Raw genomic sequence first — 20,681 nt, 5'->3', positions numbered from 1 at the left:
TACTCAGCTGACAGGTGCACTGAAATCTCAAACTTCAGCACTATACAATTCATCCGTGTAACCAAAACCACCTATACTCCAAAAGCTACTGAAATAAAAAAAAACTTTAAAGAATTCACTGTCTTCAAGATGCCTTTCCTGACCCAATCCTAATTCCTCAAAATCATTTGTGAGACTCTCAATAATCTGACCTCAGTAGATATCCTCTTCCACTGCCTTCCCAGTAAACTATATTTTTGAATTCTACAAATATTTTTCTTCCCTAACACTCTTTTTATCCCAGACTTCCTAGCCTTTGCACAAGCAGATTCCTTTGCCAAGAATGCCTTAAATTTCCCAAAATAATGATTAAACCCTAACTATTTTTTAAAGATTCAACCTAATTATCACTTTTCCCATGATCCCTAAATATTACATTTATTCCTCCATTTTATCAATATAAAAGGTTATGTCACAAAACCATGGCAGGGTTTACGGGCTGTGATCAATGGTGTCAAGTGTCTCAAAAGAGTCCAATGGTCACCAAAATATATCCACTGGACCTGACAGAATGGCAGCCACTGGAGACCACTGCCCAGGCAGTTCAGAAATACAGTGGGGAAGAAATCCAGACTGAAACATGCTGAAGAAAAATGAGCAGTGGAGGTAAAAATGTAGAATATTCTTTCAAGGAGCTTGGTTGTGAAGGGGCACCAGAGGTTAGGTAGGTTTCGTGTTTTGTAAATGGAAGAGATGCACAAATATGTCAGAGGAAAGAGACAGTAGAAAGGGAGGGGATAAAGATACAGGAGACAAAATGACAATTCATAACACAAGTTCTCACTGAGGCATGAGGACAAAAGTAAGGTGGAGAGATTTACAGAGAACCTTAGGGGTGGGGGTGAGCTTTAAATATGAGTTATAACTTCATCTTTTCTATTTTCATAAAACAAATAAGAAGAGTTGTGGAGGGGAACACTTGAAGCAAGTGGTGAAAGTTTATAGTAGTTGCTATGGGGGAAAGGGGAGGAGTTGATGCCTCTCAGAAACACACAGGATCACAGGAAATCAAGCAGAGGGAAGAGATCACGAATTTGTACTGGTATTAAATTCCATGGTTGGGTAACTGTCCAGCAGTCCTCGCCAACACAGATACAGGGTCAGAAAAGGAGGACAGATGCACTGCTCTAGGGTTGAAGTTTATAAAGGAATAATGGATTTGGGGGTATTAATAAGAGAAGTGACGGATCATAGATATAGACCGATAGATTGGAGAAATTGGAGGAGTGAAGGGAATGTTGATTTTAGTGAGAGAGAACAGATGTAGGGAGGGTAAGAACTGATAGAGAAGGAAGTCATAGCCAGGGATATCGGGCTTGAAGAATCAGTTGATGACAAACTCCATGATACGGCATTAAGAGTAAGTGAATGATATAGAGTAAAAGTAAAAGAAATTGAACACTAGACAAAGGACAAAAAAGCTTGAACATTGAACAGCCATTAACACTGATCCTGAAAGCCATCCAAGATGATGGCAGGATCCACAAGATATAGGAGAACTGAGTCAGGTGCCAGAATTTTAGATGTGACCAAATCCCTATATGTCAATTTTCTATATAACAAATAGGAGCAGAGGGTCATGTTGCTAGACTAGAAGAGTCTCAAAGAGGATGGAAGAATTATGGTCATGGCTTTGGGTTTCCATTTTCTTTTCTGGAAAAAAAAGGCGAGATTAAAATAGGTCATCTCTGAGTAATCTTAGAACTCTAAAATCTATGAGCTCCTATCTAGACGATGACAGCCTGGAGGGTGCTCCCCATTTTCTAGCAGGGCACTCCCTACATCTGCTGCTCACACTCTGCTGGGGTTCCCACGTGTCAATGCTCAGCTTTTCAGTCACTCCACAGCCATGCCCCTCTGTTTCCTGGGCTCATGGGCTGGCCTTCACCCTCTAAACCCCATGGACTCTGATTTATGTGCTCCTTTTGGTCTGTGTTAGCCTGTCCTACCTAGCTTGGTGTATCTACTTAGCAATAGGAAGCTCTCTTTATTCACTGTCCATCTTTTTACCCAAGCCTCAATATCCACCATTTACTCAGCTCTGCTCAGACACCTGGTTCTTGGCAGACCTCTTGCTGTTTCCCACCGCTAACGCCATCATGTAGGCCTGTAGTTAACATGAATTAGGAAAGCCCTGGGCTGCCAAGGAACTCTTCCTCTCCTATCCATAAAAGCCAAGACTGACTCAGATTGATTAGAGCTTCCCCTTCATCCAATGTCATTTTTACATGAGTCCACTCCATTTAATCTTTCTTCCTCAATCTTCATTATTTCACCACACATACTCATTTTAGGACTTCCAGTTTCAACCTCACCCTTCACCCTACCCAGCAGCATAGCTTCTCGCTTTCCACTTCTATCCCTAATCCTAACCCACTTTTCAAAAAGGCAGTCTCTCCCACTTTTGGAATCATTGTGATCTTGGTTGAGAATCTCTAATGTCTCCGGTCTGACTGCTGTGTGCTCTCCAGCTGTGAGGATTAGTGAGGTATCAGAATAGTTTGGCACACATGCTGGGCTCTCCCTGCAGCTGTTGTGCTTCTCAAAAACCACCAAGCAGGGAGCCCAGCCTGCCAGCAAAGAGCTACAGGCTATGGAGGCTCCTTGCAACTTTCCTCTGAAAACGCAGTGGGAAAGGTCACTATGTGTGCAAGTCCTTGGGCAGGACTCCCTAAAAGGCTCCTGTGAAACTCATCCAAGTACATGAAAAAGTGGTAATCAGAATATCTGGGCCCTTATCCCTCCCACTTTACGTATTATGGCCGGAATGAAGTAGTCTTTACCCTTTCCCATCTCCACCAGATAATCCTACTGGGTCCCTGCTATCCTCTCTTAAAATTAAAATAATTTAAAATTTAGATGTTTTTATTATTGGACTAATACAGATTATTGCAGAAAACCTGGAGGAAAACAAATGGAGAAGTATAAAGAAGACTATATAAATCTCTCGTCATTCTATCACCCAGAAATGATACTATTATCATGTTGGCATATTGCCTAACAATCTTATGTGTATGTGTGTGGGGTGTGTGTGGGGGATGTAAGAATACGTTTGTGTTCCTTGTTTTGTTTCACAAAACTGGCATAGCTGATAATATTCCAGAATACAGTTAGGCTGTAATTCAATTATTTTATATTATCAAAAATTTTTCCAATTTTATATTAGTATAAGTAATGATGCTGCAATAAACATCCTTAAGGAATTATTGAAGCAAAAGATATGTCCACTGTAAGGCTCTTTATTCATGCTGCCAAATTGTCCCCCACAGAGTAAAAATCAGTGTCTACTTTATTCAATGAGAGTTTCTATTTCATGGAACACTTCTTGCTCATATTAGATAGTTTTATTTTTCTAATGCTTTGCAAATTTGATACTGATTGGTAAACAATATCTTATTTTAATATGTACCCCTTATGAAAGAGGTTGCTCATTTTTTGTTTGTTTGTTTAGTGGGTTGGTTTCTTTTTTTAGAGACAGAGTTTAACTGAAACAACTAAAAAAAAATAGACAAAATATATGAAACAATAGTTCTCAAGACACTGGATACCAGGAAATGAAGGACAGTGACTCCTGAGAAGTGGAAAACAAATGCAGGGAGCCCTGTGTTGCTCCAGCTTACTGCCTGGAAAAGTTTCCAGGCCAAGGCACAGGAAGGGGGAACTCAGGTGGAGTCCTGTGGTATTCCCCTAGTTGAGGAGTCAAACTTAGGAATCCAGGAGGGCAAGGTGGCTGGAGTTCACAGGCCAGAGTATCAAAAAGGAAACTGCTGCACAGAGAGGACTCCAGAGATCTGCACGGGGCCAGTCTCTTTTGAGTACTCAGCTGAATTTAGATCAATGAGTGTATGTGAGGAAATTTCCTCAGGGTGAGGAAAGAACTTCCTGAAAGGATTAGAAAGAATAACCCTTGGCCAGGCACAGTGGCTCACACCTGTAATCCCTGCACTTTGGGAGGCCGAGGCAGGTGGATCACTTGAGGTTAGGAGTTCGAGACCAGTCTGGCCAACATGGTGAAAACTCATCTCTACCAAAAATACAAAAATTAGCCCAGTGTGGTGGTGCATGTCTGTAATCCCAGCTATTCGGGAGGCTGAGGCATGAGAATTCCTTGAACCTGGGAGGCAGAGGTTGCAGTGAACTGAGATCATGCCACTGCACTTCGGCCTGGATGGTACAGCAAGACTCGATCATTTAAAAAAAAAAAGAATAATCCTTGATACTCACATAGGGCCAGCAATAGTGTCTGTTCCTCGGCCAGGGTGAAGGATCTCATAATTCACAAGGTAAGGCAGAGTACGCAGAAAGGTCTAGCCTCAATTATGAGGGGAAAAAATCAACCTTAGAATAAATATAGTCCTGGTTTTACCAAACGAAGTGTAAAAGAACAACCTGAAGGGTTCTGACTGTTTCTAAGAAACTTTACTGCATTCTATAGCAAAATTCAAGAATATATATAAGAAAAAATATCTAGCACCCAACAAAGTAAAACTCACAATGGCTAGTATCCATAAAAAATTGCCAGGCATGAACAAGACAGGGATGCCCTCTCTCACCACTCCTATTCAACATAGTGTTGGAAGTTCTGGCCAGGGCAATCAGGTAAGAGAAAGAAATAAAGGGTATTCAATTAGGAAACAAGGCAAATTGTCCCTGTTTGCAGATGATATGATTGTATATTCAGAAAACCCCATCATCTCAGCCCAAAATCTCCCTAAGCTGATAAGCAACTTCAGCAAAGTCTCAGGATACAAAATCAATGTGCAAAAATCACAAGCATTCCTATATACCATTAACAGACAAACAGAGAACCAAATCTTAAGTGAACTCCCAATCACAATTGCTAAAAGAGAATAAAATACATAGGAATCCAACTTACAAGGCATGTAAAGCACCTCTTCAAGGAGAATTACAAACTACTGCCCAAGGAAATAAAAGAGGATACAAACAAATGGAAGAATATTCCATGCTCATGGATAGGAAGAATCAATATCATGAAAATGGCCATACTGACCAAAGTAATTTACAGATTCAATGCTATCCCCATCAAGCTACCAATGACTTTCTTCACAGAATTGGAAAAAAAACTAAAGTTCATATGGAACCAAAAAAGAGCCTGCATTGCCAAGACAATTCTAAGCAAAAAGAACAAAGCTGGAGGCATCAAGCTAACTGACTTCAAACTATACTACAAGGCTACAGTAACCAAAACAGCATGGTACTGGTACCAAAACAGATATATAGACCAATGGAAAAGAACAGAGGTCTCAGAAATAACACCACACATCTACAACTATCTGATCTTTGACAAACCTGACAAAAACAAGAAAAGGGGAAAGGATTCCCTATTTAATAAATGGTGCTGGGAAAACTGGCTAGCCATATGTAGAAAGCTGAAACTGGATCCCTTCCTTACACTTCATATAAAAATTGATTCATGATGAATTAAAGACTTAAATGTTAGACCTAAAACCATAAAAACCCTAGAAGAAAACCTAGGCGATACCATTCAGGACATAGGCATGGGCAAGGACTTCATGACTAAAACACCAAAAGCAATGGCAACAAAAGACAAAATAGACAAATGGGATCTAATTAAACTAAAGAGCTTCTGCATGGCAAAAGAAACTACCATCAGAGTGAACAGGCAACCTACAGAATGGGAGAAAATTTTTGCAATCTACTCATCTGACAAAGGGCTAATATCCAGAATCTACAAAGAACTCAAACAAATTTACAAGAAAAATAAAACCCCATCAAAAAGTGGGAAAAGGATATGAACAGACACTTCTCAAAGGAAGACATCTATGCAGCCAACAGACACATGAAAAATACTCATCATCACTGGTCATCAGAAAAATGCAAATCAAAACCACAATGAGATACCATCTCACACCAGCTAGAATAGCAATCATTAAAAAGTCAGGAAACAACTTCGTTGGAGAGGATGTGAAGAAATAGGAATGCTTTTATACTATTGGTGGGAGTGTAAATTAGTTCAACCATTGTGGAAGATAGTGTGGCAATTCCTCAAGGATCTAGAACTAGAATTACCATTTGACCCTGCAATGCCATTATTGGGTATATACCCAAAGGATTATAAATCATGCTATACATATGTTTATTGCGGCACTGTTCACAATAGCAAAGACTTGGAACCAACCCAAATGCCCATCAATGATAGACTGGATAAAGAAAATGTGGCACATACACACCATGGAATACTATGCAGCCATAAAAAAGGATGAGTTCATGTCCTTTGCAGGGACATGGATGAAGCTGGAAACCATCATTCTCAGTAAACTATCACAAGGACAGAAAACCAAACACCGCATGTTCTCACTCATAGGTGGGAACTGAACAATGAGATCACTTGGACACAGGGCGGGGAACATCACACACCAGGGCCTGTCGGGGTGTCAGGGGCTGGGGGAGGGATAGCATTAGGAGAAATACCTAATGTAAATGATGAATTATGGGTGCAGCAAACTAACATGGCACATGTATACCTATGGATCAAACTTGTACCAACGTTGTGCACATGTACCTTAGAACTTAAAGTATATAAACAAAATTCCAAAATTAAATAACATAATCCATCACATCAGCTGGCTAAAAAAGAAAAATTACATGATCATATTAATAGATGTAAAAAAAAGCATTTAACAAAATCCAACATCTATTAAGGATAAAAACTCTCAGTTAGCTAGGAATAGAGAGAAATTTCCTCAATTTGAGAAAGAATATCCATGAAAAAAAAAAATGGGCAGGCATGCAAAGGAAATTGTTGCCTATAATGGGGAAAAATATCAGTCAATTGAAACTGATCCAGAAACGATACATGAGATAGAATTAGTACCCACAAAGAATATTATAACTGTATTACACACATTCAAGAAGCTAAAGGAAAGACTGAGCATATTAAGCGTAGACATACAAGAAAATGTAAAAAGAACCTAATTGAACTTCTTGGGATGAAAACTCTAATGTTTTAAATGAAAAATACACTGGATATGATTAATAGCAAATTAGACATAGCAGAAGAAAAGATTAATGGATTTATAGAATAGCAATAGTAACTATCCGAAATGAAGCATAAAGAGAAAAAATGACTGAAAAAAAAAAGAGATTCAGTGAGCTGTGAGACACTTCAAGTGTCCTATTATACATAAATTAGTTTCCAAAGGAGAGGAATGAGATGAGGGAAACAGACAAAAATATCTGAAGAAATAACAAAAATTTTCCAAATTTCATGAAAACTATAACCCACAGATCCAAGAAGCTCAATGAACCCCAAGCACAAGAAACTGCATCAAGAACATCATAATCCAATTGTTTAAAACAAGAGATAAAAAGAAGATTTTGAAGGAAGCCAGAGGAAAATATACACATTACCTACAGAAGAATAAAGATAGGGTATAAAGGTGATTTCTCATTATTTAAAAAAAAAAATGCACGTTAGAAGACAGTGGAGCAACATCTTTAAACTATTAGAAGAAAATAAACGGTCAACTTAGAAACCTTTAACTCTGCGAACATGTCCTTCAAAAATAAAGACAGGACCAGCCTAACCAACATGGTGAAACCCTGCCTCTACTAAAAAAAAATACCAAAAAAACATTAGCCAGGCATGTTGGTGTGCGCCTGTAGTCCCAGCGACACAGTAGGCTGAGGCAGGAGAATCCTGAACCCAGGAGGCAGAGGCTGCAGTGAGCGGTGATTGCACCAGCCTGGGTGACAGGCCGAGACTCTGTCTCAATAATACATAAATAAATAAATACATAAATAAAAAAGACAGGCCAGGCACGATGGCTCATGCCTGTAATCCCGGCATCTTGCAAGGCTGAAGCCCAAAGATCAATTGAGCCCAGGAGTTCAAGACCAGCCTGGGCAATATGGCGAGGCTCCATCTCTAGAAGAAATAAAGACAATTAGCCAGGTATGGTGGTGCATGCCTCTAGTCTCAGCTACTAAGGAAGCTGAGGTGGGAGGATCGTTTGAGCTTAGGAGGTCGAGGCTACAGTGAGCCGTGATTGTACCACTGCAGTCAGCCTGGGTGACAGACTGAGACCCTATCTAGAAAATAAATAAATAAAATAAAACATTTTCAGGCATACAAAAGTTGAAAGAATTTATCACCAGCAGACACTACACAATAAGAGATGTTAAAGGAAGTATTTCAGGCAGAAAGAATGATACCAGATGAAAATCTGGATTTGTAAAAAAAAAAAAAAAAAAAAAAAAAAGAAGAGCACCCGAAATAGTATGTGGGTAAATACAAAGATTTCTACGTTAATTATTTAAATCTCTTTAAAAGACAATTGACTGTTTAAAACAAAAATAATAACAATGTAATGTAGAATTTGCAACAAACGTAGAAGTAAAATGTATGTTAACAATAGCACAAAAACTCGGAGGAGATAAATAGAAGGGTACTGTTACCGGGTTATTAAATTATACGCAAAGTGGTATAATACCACTTGAAAAGAGTAGAGAAAAATTAATGTATACTATAATAGCACAACAAAAAGTTATAGCTAATAAGTCAATAAGAGATTAAATAAATTATTAAAAATATAAGGAACTAGAAAAAAAAAGAGCAAACTAAGCCCAATGTTAGCAGAAGGTGAGAAATAACAGGAGTAGAGTGAACATAAATAAAAAAGAAAATAACAGAAAATGGAGAGAGTCAATGAAACCAAACCTTGGTTCTTTGACAAGATCAACAAATTGACAAACCTTCAGCTAGGTTGACAGAAAAAAAGAAGACTCAAAATACTAAAATCAGAAATAAAAGTGAAGACACTACTACCAATTTTACAGAAGTAAAAAGGATTATAAAAGAATACTATGAACAATTGTATGTCAACCAATTGGAGAGCCACGCTGAAATGAACAGATTTCTAGAAACACACAAATCACCCTAACTCACTCAAAAAGAAACAGAAAATCTAAATAGACCTGTAAGTCACATGGATATCAAACCAGTCATAAAAAAACCTCCTGCTATGGATTAAATTACGTCCCCCCCAATTCATATGTTGAAGCTCTAACCTCAGTGTGATGATATTTGGACATGGGGACCTTTGGGAGGTTCAGATGAGGTCATGAGGATGGGGCCCTCATGATGGGATTACTGTCCCTATTGGAAGAGATTTCAGAGAGCTTTCTCTAGTTTTTTTCTCCACCAGGTAAGAATACAGTGAGGGCCGGGCACAGTGGCTCACGCCTGTAATCCCAGCACTTTGGGAGGCCGAGGTGGGCAGATCACGAGGTAATGAAATCGAGATCATCCTGGCTAACATGGTGAAACCCCACCTCTACTAAAAAAATAGAAAAAATTAGATGGGCTTGGTGGCGGGCACCTGTGGTCCCAGCTACTCCAGTGGCTGAGGCAGGAGAATGGCGTGAACCTGGGAGGCAGAGCTTGCAGTGAGCCGAGACCGTGCCACTGCACCTCCAGCCTGGGCAGCAGAGCGAGACTCCATCTCAAAAACAAACAAACAAACAAACAAACGAACAAAAGAATACAGTGAGAAGGTGGCTATCTGCAATCCAGGAAGAAAATCCTCACCAGAACCCAACCATGCTGGTACCCTGATCTTGGACTTCCCAACCTCCAGAATTGTGAGAAATAAATGTCTGTTGTTTTGTCACCCTGTCTGTAGTGTTTTGTTATGGCAGCCCAAGCAGACTAATACACTTTCCAACAAAGAAAAGCCCCAGGACCAGATAACTTCACTAATAAATTCTACTAAATATTCAAGGAGGAATTAGTATAAATTTTTCTCTAACTCTTCCCCAAAATTGAAGAGGCAGGAATACTTCCTAACTCATTCAATGAGGCCAGCATTACCCTGATACCAAAGCCAGATAGGGAAACCACAAGAAAATTACAGACCAATATCCCTTATACAGACGCAGAAATTCTCGACAAAATACTAGCAAAATGAATTCAGCAGCATATTAAAAGGATTATACACCATGACCAAGTGGGATGTATCCTCAAAATGCCAGGATGGTTCAACATACAAAGATCAATCAATGTAATATTCCTCATTAACAGAATTAACTTTAAAAACCATGATCATCTCAATTGATGGAGAAAAAGCATTTGACAAAATCTCACATCCTTTCATGATAAAAATACTCAATAAACCAAAAATAGAAGGAAACTTTCTCAACGTGATCAAGACCATACATGAAAGAGCCATACTCACTGGTGAAAAACTGGAAGCTTTCCCCTAAGGTCAGGAATGAGACAGGTTCTTCCACTTTAATCAATTCTATTCAAAATAGTCCTGTAAATTCTAACCTGAGCAATTACGCAAAAAAAAAAAAAAAAAAAAAAAGCCGTCCAAATTGGAAAGGAAGGAGTAAAATTATCTCTGTTAGCAAATGATATGACATTATATGTAGAAAACCTTAAAGAATACATACACGGAAAAGGTTAGAATAAACAAACAAATTCAGCAAAGTTGCAGGACATAAACACACAAAAATCAGTTGTATTTTATACACACTAGTAGTGAAGAATTTCAAAATAAAATTAAGAAAACTATTCTATTTTTCAGAGAATCAAAAAGAACAAAATACTTAGGAGTGAATTTAATCTAGGAGGTAAAAGACTTATACACTAAAAACTACAAAACATTGCTGAGGGAAATTAAGGATGACTTAGACAAATGGAACGACATCCCATGTCTATGGATTAGAAGACAATATTGTTAAGGTGCCACTACTACCCAAAGCAATCTATAGAATCAATGCAGTCTCTATCAAAATTTCAAAGGAGTTTGTTTGTTTCAGGGTTTTTGATGGAAATAGAAAAACTGATCATAAAATTATTTGGAATTTCAAGGGATCCCAAATAGCCAAAACAATCTCAAAAAAGAACAAAGATGACTCTGACTTCTCAATTTCAAAACTTACTACAAAGCAACGGTAGTATTGGAATATAGACATATAGACCAATATAATAGAATAGAGACCCAAGAAATAAACCCTCATATATATGCTCACTTGATGTTGGACAAGCATGTCAAGACCATTCAATGAGGAAACGGCAATCTTTTCAACAAATAGGGCTGGCAAAAATAGATATACACATGCAAAAGAAAGAAGTTGGACAAAATCTCACATTCTTTCATGATAAAACCTTTACCTTATACCATATATAAAATTAGATAAAATGAATCACAAAACTAAGTTTTTAAGAGGCAAAACTATAAAACTTGTAGAAGAAAACAGAAGGGAATATCTTCATGATTTTGGATTTGGCAATGGTTTCTTACGTATGACAATAAAAGCACAGGCAATGAAAGAAAAAAATAGATAAACTGGGCTTAATCAAAATTAAACACCTCAATGCATCAAAGGACACTCACAAATGAAAAGCCAACACACAGAATGGGAGGCAACATTTGAAAATCATATATCTGATGGAATTATATCCAGAATAAATAAAGAACAACTCATCAACAACAAAACAAACAATCCAATTCAAAAGTGGACAAAGGACTTCAATAGGTATTTCTCCAAAGAAGATATACAAATGGCCAGTGAGCACATGAAAAGATAATCAACATCATTTGTCATAAGGGAAATGCAAATCAAAACCACAATGAGATACCACTTTACACCCACAACAAGGGAAAACAAGCGTCCCTGGCAAGGATGTGGAAAAATTTGCACCTTTGTGTGTGGATGATGGGAATGTAAAATGGTACAGCCACTGTGGAAAGCAGTTTGGTAGTGTCTCAAAAAGTTAAACATAACTGGGCACGGTGGCTCCCACTTGTAATCCCAGCACATTGGGAAGCTGAGATGAGAAGGTCACTTGAGCCTAGGAATTCGAGACCAGCCTGGGCAACATAGTGAGGCCCCATCTCTACAAAAAATCTAAAAATTAGCCAAGCATGGTGGCACACACCTGTAGTCCCAGCTACTTGGGAGGCTGATGTGGGAGGATTGCTTGAGCCCAGGTCAAGGCTGCAGTAGGCTATGGTAACACCACTGCAACTACCATATAATCCACCATATAATCCAGCAATTCTCCTCCTAGGTATGCATCCAAGAGAATTGAAAATAGAGACAACCACATACTTGCACAATAGCCAAAATGTTGACACAACCCAAGTGCCCATCAACAGATGAATGGATAATCAAAATGTGGAATAAATAATATACACACAGTGAAATATTATTCAGTCATACAAAGTAAAAAAATTCTGATATGTGCTACAACATGGATAAAACTTGAAAATATTATGCTAAGTGAAATAAGCCAGATACAAAAAGACAAATATTATATGATTCCACTTATATGAGATGTTTAGAATTGGCAAATTCTTAGCAATAGAAAGTAGATTAGAGGTACCAGGGGCTAGAAGAAAGGAGAAATGGGGAATTATTGCTTAATGGGTACAGACATTCTGTTTGGGAAAACGAAAAACATTCTGGAAAAAGCAGTAATGATTACACAACATTGTGAATATGCTTAATGCCACTGAATTGCACACTTAAAAATGGTTAAAATTATAAATCTGTTTTATATATAGATACACATATGTGTTATATATATATATATCCACAGTAAAATACACTCAATCCAAAAGAAGGAAGAAAAAATGGAAGAAAGAACAGATGGACAAAGAGAAATATAATAGGAAAATGGTAGATTGAAACCCAAACCAAAACAATAATCACATTGATTGTAAATGTACTAAACAACTCAATTAGAAGGCAGAGATTGTCAGACTAGGGGCGTGGGGAAAGCAAGACATAACTATATGGTGCCTACTAAAAACCCACTGTATTAGTCCATTTTCACACTGCTATAAAGAACTACCTGAGACTAGGTAATTTATAAAGAAAAGTTTAATTGAGTCACAGTTCCTCAGGCTTAACAAAAAGCATGACTAGGAGGCCTTAGGAAACTTATAGTCATGGCAGAAGGCGAAGGGGAAGCAAGCAGGTCTTACCATGGCGGAGCAGGAGAGAGAGAGAGACAGCGAGGGAGGAACTGCCACATGCTTTGAAACCATCAGATCTCATGAGAACTCACTCACTATCATGAGAACAGCAAGGGGGAAGTCAGCCCCCAAGATTCAGTCACCTCTCACCAGGCCCCTCACCCGACAGGTGGGGATTACAATTCAAGATGAGATTTGGGTTTAGGTGGGGACACAGAGCCAAACCATATCATCCACTTTATCAATAGTTCCCTTGCATCAGAAGAGAAAAAATAAATAAATAAACCCACTTTAAATGTAAAGACACAAATTAGTTACAAGTAAGAGTGGAAAAAGATATCTAACTCTAATTTTAAGAAAGTTGGAGTGGTGCCAGGCGTGGTGTATCATGCCTGTAATCCCAGCACTTTGGGAGGCTGAGGTAGGCAGATCACTTGAGGTCAGGAGTTTGAGACCAGCCTGGGCAACATGGTAAAACCCCATCTCTACTAAAAAATACAAATATTAGCCAGGTGTGGTGGTGCATGCCTATAATCCCAGTTAGTTGGGAGGCTGAGGCAGGAGAATTGCTTGAACCTGGGAGGCAGAGGTTGCAGGGAGCCAAGATCATGCCACTGCATTCCAGCCTGGGCAACAGAGGGAGACTCCATCTCAAAAAAACAAATGGCCAGGAGTGGTTGCTCATATCTGTAATCCCAGTACTTTGGGAGGCCGAGGCAGGCGGATCACCTGAGGTCAGGAGTTCGAGACCAGTCTGGTCAACATGGTGAAACCCCGTCTCTACTAAAAATACAAAAATTAGCCAGGCATGGTGACACATGCCTGTAATCCCAGCTACTCGGGAGGCTGAGCAGGCGAATTGCTTACCCAGGAGGCAGAGGTTGCAGTGAGCTGATATCACGCCACTGTACTCTAGCCTGGGCAACAGAGCGAGACTCCATCCCCAAAATAAATAAACAAATAAAGTTGGAGTGGCTTTATTAATATCAGAGAGTACATTTCAGAGCAAAGAATATTATCAGGACTAAGGAGAGTCATTTCACAATGATATAGGAGTCAATTCATGAAGAAGACACACAATAATCCTAACCATGTACGCACCTAATAACACAGCTTAAAAACACATGCAACAGAAATGGATAGAACTGAAAGAAGAATAGACAAATCCATAATTAGAGTTAAATAGTTCATTCTCTCTCTCTCTCTGTCTGTCTCTGTCTCTGTCTCTCTCTCTCTCTTTCTCTCACACCCTCTAATTCATCAAACAAATAGAGAGAAAATCAGTAAGGCCATAAAAGGCTTGAACACCACTACCAACCAAACTGACCTAACTGACATTTATTAGAGCACTCCACCCAACAGTAGAAGAATGCATAGAATATTTACCAAGATAGACCAGATTCGGTGCCATAAAACAAGTCTCAATAAATTTAAAAGAATTCAAGTCATACAAAGTATGTTCTCTAACCACAATATAATTAACTTAGCAATTAATAACAGGAAAATATCTGGAAAATCCCCAAATATTTAAAAACTAAGTAATTCACTTCTAAATAACCCATGAGGTCTTTTTTATCTTTCTTTCTTTTTTCTTTTCTTAAAATAGAGACGGAGTTTCGTTATGTTGGCCAGGTTGTTCTTGAACTCCTAGCCTCAAGCAATCCTCCTGCCTTGGCCTCCCAAAGTGCTAGGATTACAGACATAAGCCACTGCACCTGGCCTATGAGTTTAAACTGAATGAAAATGAAAACAGAACACAGCAAAATTTGTGGGATGTAGGTAAGACAGTACTTACAGAGACATTTTTAATGTAAAAGTGTCTACATTAGAAAAAATCTCAAATCAATAACCTCAGCTTTAACCTTAAGAAACTAGGGGGAAAAAAGCAAAATGAAATCCAAAGTAAGCACAAGGGAAAAAATAGAGACCAGTGCAAAAATAGAGACCAGTGCAGAAATGAATGAAACAGAAAAAGTTAGGAAAAAATCAATGAAACCAAAAGGTTCTTGAGAAGATCAATACAATTTATAAACCTGCAGTCAGACTAGGGAAAAAATTACAAATATCAGGAATAAAGGAAGAGATCAGAGTTTATACATATTAACAACATAGTAAAGGAGTATTATAAACAGCTGTATACCGAGATATTCATCAACTTAGATGAAATGGACAAATTCTTTGCAAGACTGAATCTATCAAAGGTCTCTCAAGACAAAATAGATAACACAGACTTATTTCTTATATCTATTACATTCTTACATCTACTAAGAAGATTGAAATTTTAGTTAAAACTTTCCTATGCAAAGGAAATTCCAGATCCAAATGGTTTCACTGGGGTATTCTATGAAACATTTAAAGAAGGAACAATGCCAATTCCACACAACGTCTTCTAGAACATTGAAGAAGAGATAATTCTTTGCAACTCATTATATGAGGCCAGCATTATTCTGAAACCAGACAAAAACATTACAAGAAAAGTGGCTGGGCACAGTGGCTCACGCCTGTAATCCCAACACTTTGGGAGGCCGAAGTTGGCAGATCACCTGAGGTCAGGAGTTCAAGACCAGACTAGCCAACACGGTGAAACCACGTCTCTACTAAAAATACAAAAATTAGCCAGGGGTGGTGGCATGCACATGCAATCCCAGCTACTTAGGAGGCTGAGGCAGAAGAACTGCTTGATTCCGAGATCACACCCCTGCACCCTAGCCTGGGCAACAAAAGCGAGACTCCGTCTCAAAAAAAAAAAAAAAAAGAAAAGAAAAGCTACAGACTGTATCTATCATAAGTATCATGAGCACATATGCAAAATCCTTAACAAATTTTTAGCAAATCAAATCCAACAATGTATAGTAAGGTTAATACATCATGACCAGGTAGAATTTATCCCAGAAATTTAAGCCTGATTCAACACTGAAAATTCACCATATTAACAGGCTAAACAAGAAAAACCATATAATCATGTCAACTAATGCAGAAAAAAGAATTTGATAAAATACATCTATTCTTTTTTAAAAAAACAAATGTTATTGCATATATTTGAGGTTTATAACATGATGTTATGGGATACATATTGAGAGTAAAATGATTACTATAGTGAAGCAAGTTACCATATTAATCATCTCACATACTTTTTTTGTATGACAAGAGCAGCTAAAATCTACTTATTTAACAAAATTTCCTAATATAAAACAATTTCAACTATAGTCCTCATGTTGTACATTAAAACACAACTATTCTTTGAAAGCTCCCAGCATACTAGGAACAGGAGAGAACTTCCACAACCTGATAGAAAGAATCTAAGCAAAACCTACAGATAGTATCATATTTAATTGTGAAAAAACAATTGCTTTCCCCCTAAGATGAGAAGCAAGGCAGGGATGTCTTATCTTAGTAGTTCTATTAACATTGCATTAGATGTTCTAGCTAGCGCAATAAGACAAGAAAAAGAAACAAAGGGAGTGCAGATTAGAAAGAAAGGAATAAAACTGTTATTATTCTCAGGTAATATAACCATCTACTCAGAAAATTTGATGGCATTTACAAAATACCCACTAGAACTAATAAGTAGGTTTACAACATTGTAAGATACAAGATCAATATACAAAAACAACTGTGTTTCTATGTACCAGTAGTAAGCAATCAGAAATTGATGTAAAAAATGCCATTCAGCAATAAATAAAAGCAATAACACAGACGAATCTGAAAATAATTATGCTGAGTACAAGTCATTAAAAAAGAGTACATACTAGATGATCTCATTTATATAAAATTCTAGAAGATGGAATCTAATCTATAGAAACAAAAAGTATATCCGTGATTGCCTGGGGACCAGAATAGGGAAGGGTGTCCAGTGGGAAGGGTTGGGAAGAAATAATCAGAAAGCAGCAACAGTAAACTCTTCAGCATAATGTTCATTATCTTGATTGTGCTGACAGTTTCATGTGTGTATGTGTCAAAACTTATCAAACTATATGTTTTAAAATATGTGTAATTATTGCATGTCAATAAATTTATTTTAGTTTTTAAAAGGATATTTTTCAGTTTTGTTTGTTCATTTTGTTTTTGAGACAGGGTCTCACTGTGTCGTTCAGGTGGGAGTGCAGTGCCATGATCATAGCTTACTGCAGCCTTGATCTCCTAGGCTCAAGCGATCCTCCCCGCCTCAGCCTCCAGAGTAGCTAGAACTACAGGTATGCGCCACCACACCCGGCTAATCTTTTTGATTTTTAGTAGAGATGAGGTCTTGCTATGTTTCCCAGGCTGATCTCAAAGTCCAGAACTCAAGCAATCCTCCTGTCTTGACCTCACAGTATTTTTTCAGTTTTAAAAGCAGGATTTGGGCAGTTTTTTTTATCATCTTCCCCTTGGCATCTCACCTTTTTTGTTTCTCACATTTGATGCTGGGAACTTTGTCTTATTTGGAAGGAAACACACACACACACACACACACACAACGACACATCCAAATTCCCAAAATATTAGCCTTCAGTCTAAAATTGGCTTTCTTTCACACATTTTTTTCTTTACAATTTATCTTGGCACCTTCTCTGTTATTCAATTTGTCTCAGCCACTTGGAGTGTGATGGGAGAGCCTGGTTTCTAAGGTAACCACAGACAGGAAGGTAGCAAGCTGGAGAGGCTGAAGGGCACACCTGGAAGGTGACCCTGCAAACAATGCAGACCTCTCACTGCGAGTAAAGGTGAGAAGCTCCTTCTCCAATAAATTCCCTGCAATCCTCAAGAGAGATGAGGGACCAAATCTCTGGGGGAAAAAACTTAAGGGACATTGAGAGGGAAGACAAAGAACTGAGAGAAAAATTGCTGGTCCACTGCCCCATGGGAAAAAGAACTCTCTGGGGGGTTGAGGAGTTAAGCCAATGGACTCTGCTTGTAGCTCCACCCTCCCCAGTTTCTCCTCAAAAAGCTCTGCACCTCTCCCATCTTTCTGAGAAGGTTCTGCCAAATTCATCGTTCTTTGGTTTTATCATTTTCTCCCCAGGGTCTGGCATGGTGCCTGTGACAAGGAGGCAGTACAGGTAATAAAAGGAAAGCCAACTACAGACCCTGGAGCCAGACTGCCTGGGTTCCAGCTCTGTAACTCTGGGCAAGTTATTCTCCCTCTCTGGGCCTGTTTCCCCATTTGAAAATGAGGGTGACATAATAGTAGTACCTACCTCAGAAGGGTGCTGAGAAAATCAAATAGTTAATTCTTGTAGTTTGCTTGTATTTAGTATTTACATAGCAAGCACTATATATGTTTTGGGTATGATTACCTGATACTAAAATTTCATTGGGAATTCAACATGTTAAATGAACATAATATTCTGAGTGACAATGAAATGACATCTGTAACAGAGATTTTAGGATTGGTTGTTCTGGCTACCCAGAAGTATTCTAGAGAAATCAAAATCAGCTAGCGAAAAAAACCACAGAATTTTCTCACCCTTAGGAGTAAGCAATATTTTAATTAAGCCTCTCACATCATTTTCCCAATTGATAAATGTTTAAGAGGAGTGAAAGATCATCAATGAAACAAAGGCACTATGTCTCCAGTGGTGATTTTATTTTGCCAGCCCTGTCCCTTAACAGCACCCTAGAAGGAGAATGATGGCAACCTGGAGTTCATCTCTTTAAAAGAAACACCAGTCTGGGATGGGGATGCCTGCTTATGGATGAGAAGCTGCTTATCTAGAATTCACATCATGAACCATTCAAGGTTTTTCATTGCTGCTCTCCGTCAGCTATTCAATCAAGCATTGAGTTTCTAGACTCTCTCCCAGAAATAAAAGCTGACCCTACCCACCTACCCATCTTTTTCTTTGCTTCTCACTACTTAAAGATAATCAGATATGACTTCTAGCCTCAATCTATCAATTAATGGGATTTCATGTAAATCACCTAAAACTTCTCTGTGTCACAGTTTCCTTAACCTTAATGTAAACAGATATAACAACTAGTGCCCTACCTATTCCCCAGGATGCTGGGCAGAGAAAACGATTCATCTATTGATAGAGTTCTGTGGGGAAAAAAGTTCAAAGGTCTATGTTCATTTAAGGCAGGGGTGTCTAATCTTTTGGCTTCCCCGGGCCACAGTGGAAGAAGAAGAATTGTCTTGGGCCACACGTAAAATAAACTAACACTAACGATAGCTAATGAGCTTTAAAAAAACTCATAAGGTTTTGAGAAAGTTTATGAATTTGTGTTGGGCTGCACTCAAAGTTGTCCTGGGCCACATGTGCCTGCAGGCCCCATTGGACAAGGTTGTTTTAAGGTATCGCTCCCTAAAATTTATCCTGATTTTCCTGCCCAGCACTCTATAGCTTACAGAGCCCAAGCTTGTTCATATTAAATCCTTACAAACTGCAGATGGCAGATTACAAAATTATCTAGTTCTCCGGACTCCTAGTCTAGTGATCTTTCCATTGATCACCAGCTGCCTCCAGATTCTAACAACCCAGTCTGTCTAGGATACAATCTAATCTATTTTGTTTTTTTACCTGAGACTTGCAGTTTACTTAAATGGCCAACTAACTTCAGGGAACTCTATCTTACTAAAGCTACCCTCACAATCTTCAAAGTGGAGTGTGCAAGGAGATGCATGAGGAAAATGTTTAAGAATGCACTCATGGACGAGGCGGGTGGATCACGAGGTCAGGAGATCGAGACCATCCTGGCTAACACAGTGAAACCCCGTCTCTACTAAAAATACAAAAAATTAGCCAGGCATGATGGTGGGCACCTCTAGTCCCAGCTACTCAGGAGGCTGAGGCAGGAGAATGGCATGAACTCGGGAGGCAGAGCTTGCAGTGAGCCGAGACTGTGCCGCTGAACACCAGCCTGGGCGACAGAGCGAGCCTCTGTCTCAAAAATAAATAAATTAATTAATTAATTAAAATTTTTTTAAAATGCCATCATAATAGTATTTAATTATGCCAAAAATAATTACATTTTACTAATACTAATGACCTGGCATTCTCATTCAGTCACTATGTCAAAAGTCATCTGTCACACACAGTATATGAGGAGGTTCCAAGAACCAGATGTAACATCACCATTCACATTCCTTTTCTTCATAATGTATGCTATCCACCAGACCAAAACCAGCCTGTTAACTGTTAAACTTTACAATTCTTTGTAATGACAGAGAATGACCATGAAAATCTTTGCTGTGCAGATTGACAATCTCCTGGGGAAAGCCCAAAATGAACTATTGAACATGGAGGAGATGCACATTTTTATTTCAGTGTTCTACGATGAGAAATGGCTGTCAAGAGTATGCTACCTAGCACTTACTTGCAAAAACAAAAACAAACAACAACAAAAATGCCGCTTAATCTCTCCCTTCAAGGTTAAGATGACAGTCTATTCATGAGTGAGGAAGTCACTGCTTTTCTAAAGAAACACATATTTAGGAAAAAGTATTTTGAAGATGGATGACTGGAAATGGTTCCAATATTGTGATTTTTTTTAATTACCAAAAACAATAGTTTCACCTATCAAAACCTTTGCACACTTTGAAAAACTAGGAAACAGAAGGCCGGGCACGGTGGCTCAAGCCTGTAATCCCAGCACTTTGGGAGGCCGAGACGGGCGGATCACGAGGTCAGGAGATCGAGACCATCCTGGTTAACACGGTGAAACCCCGTCTCTACTAAAAAATACAAAAAA

This window comes from Theropithecus gelada, chromosome 1, assembly GCF_003255815.1.
Source record: "Theropithecus gelada isolate Dixy chromosome 1, Tgel_1.0, whole genome shotgun sequence".
In the NCBI taxonomy this organism is placed as follows: domain Eukaryota; kingdom Metazoa; phylum Chordata; class Mammalia; order Primates; family Cercopithecidae; genus Theropithecus; species Theropithecus gelada.
This window is presented reverse-complemented; position numbering follows the sequence as displayed.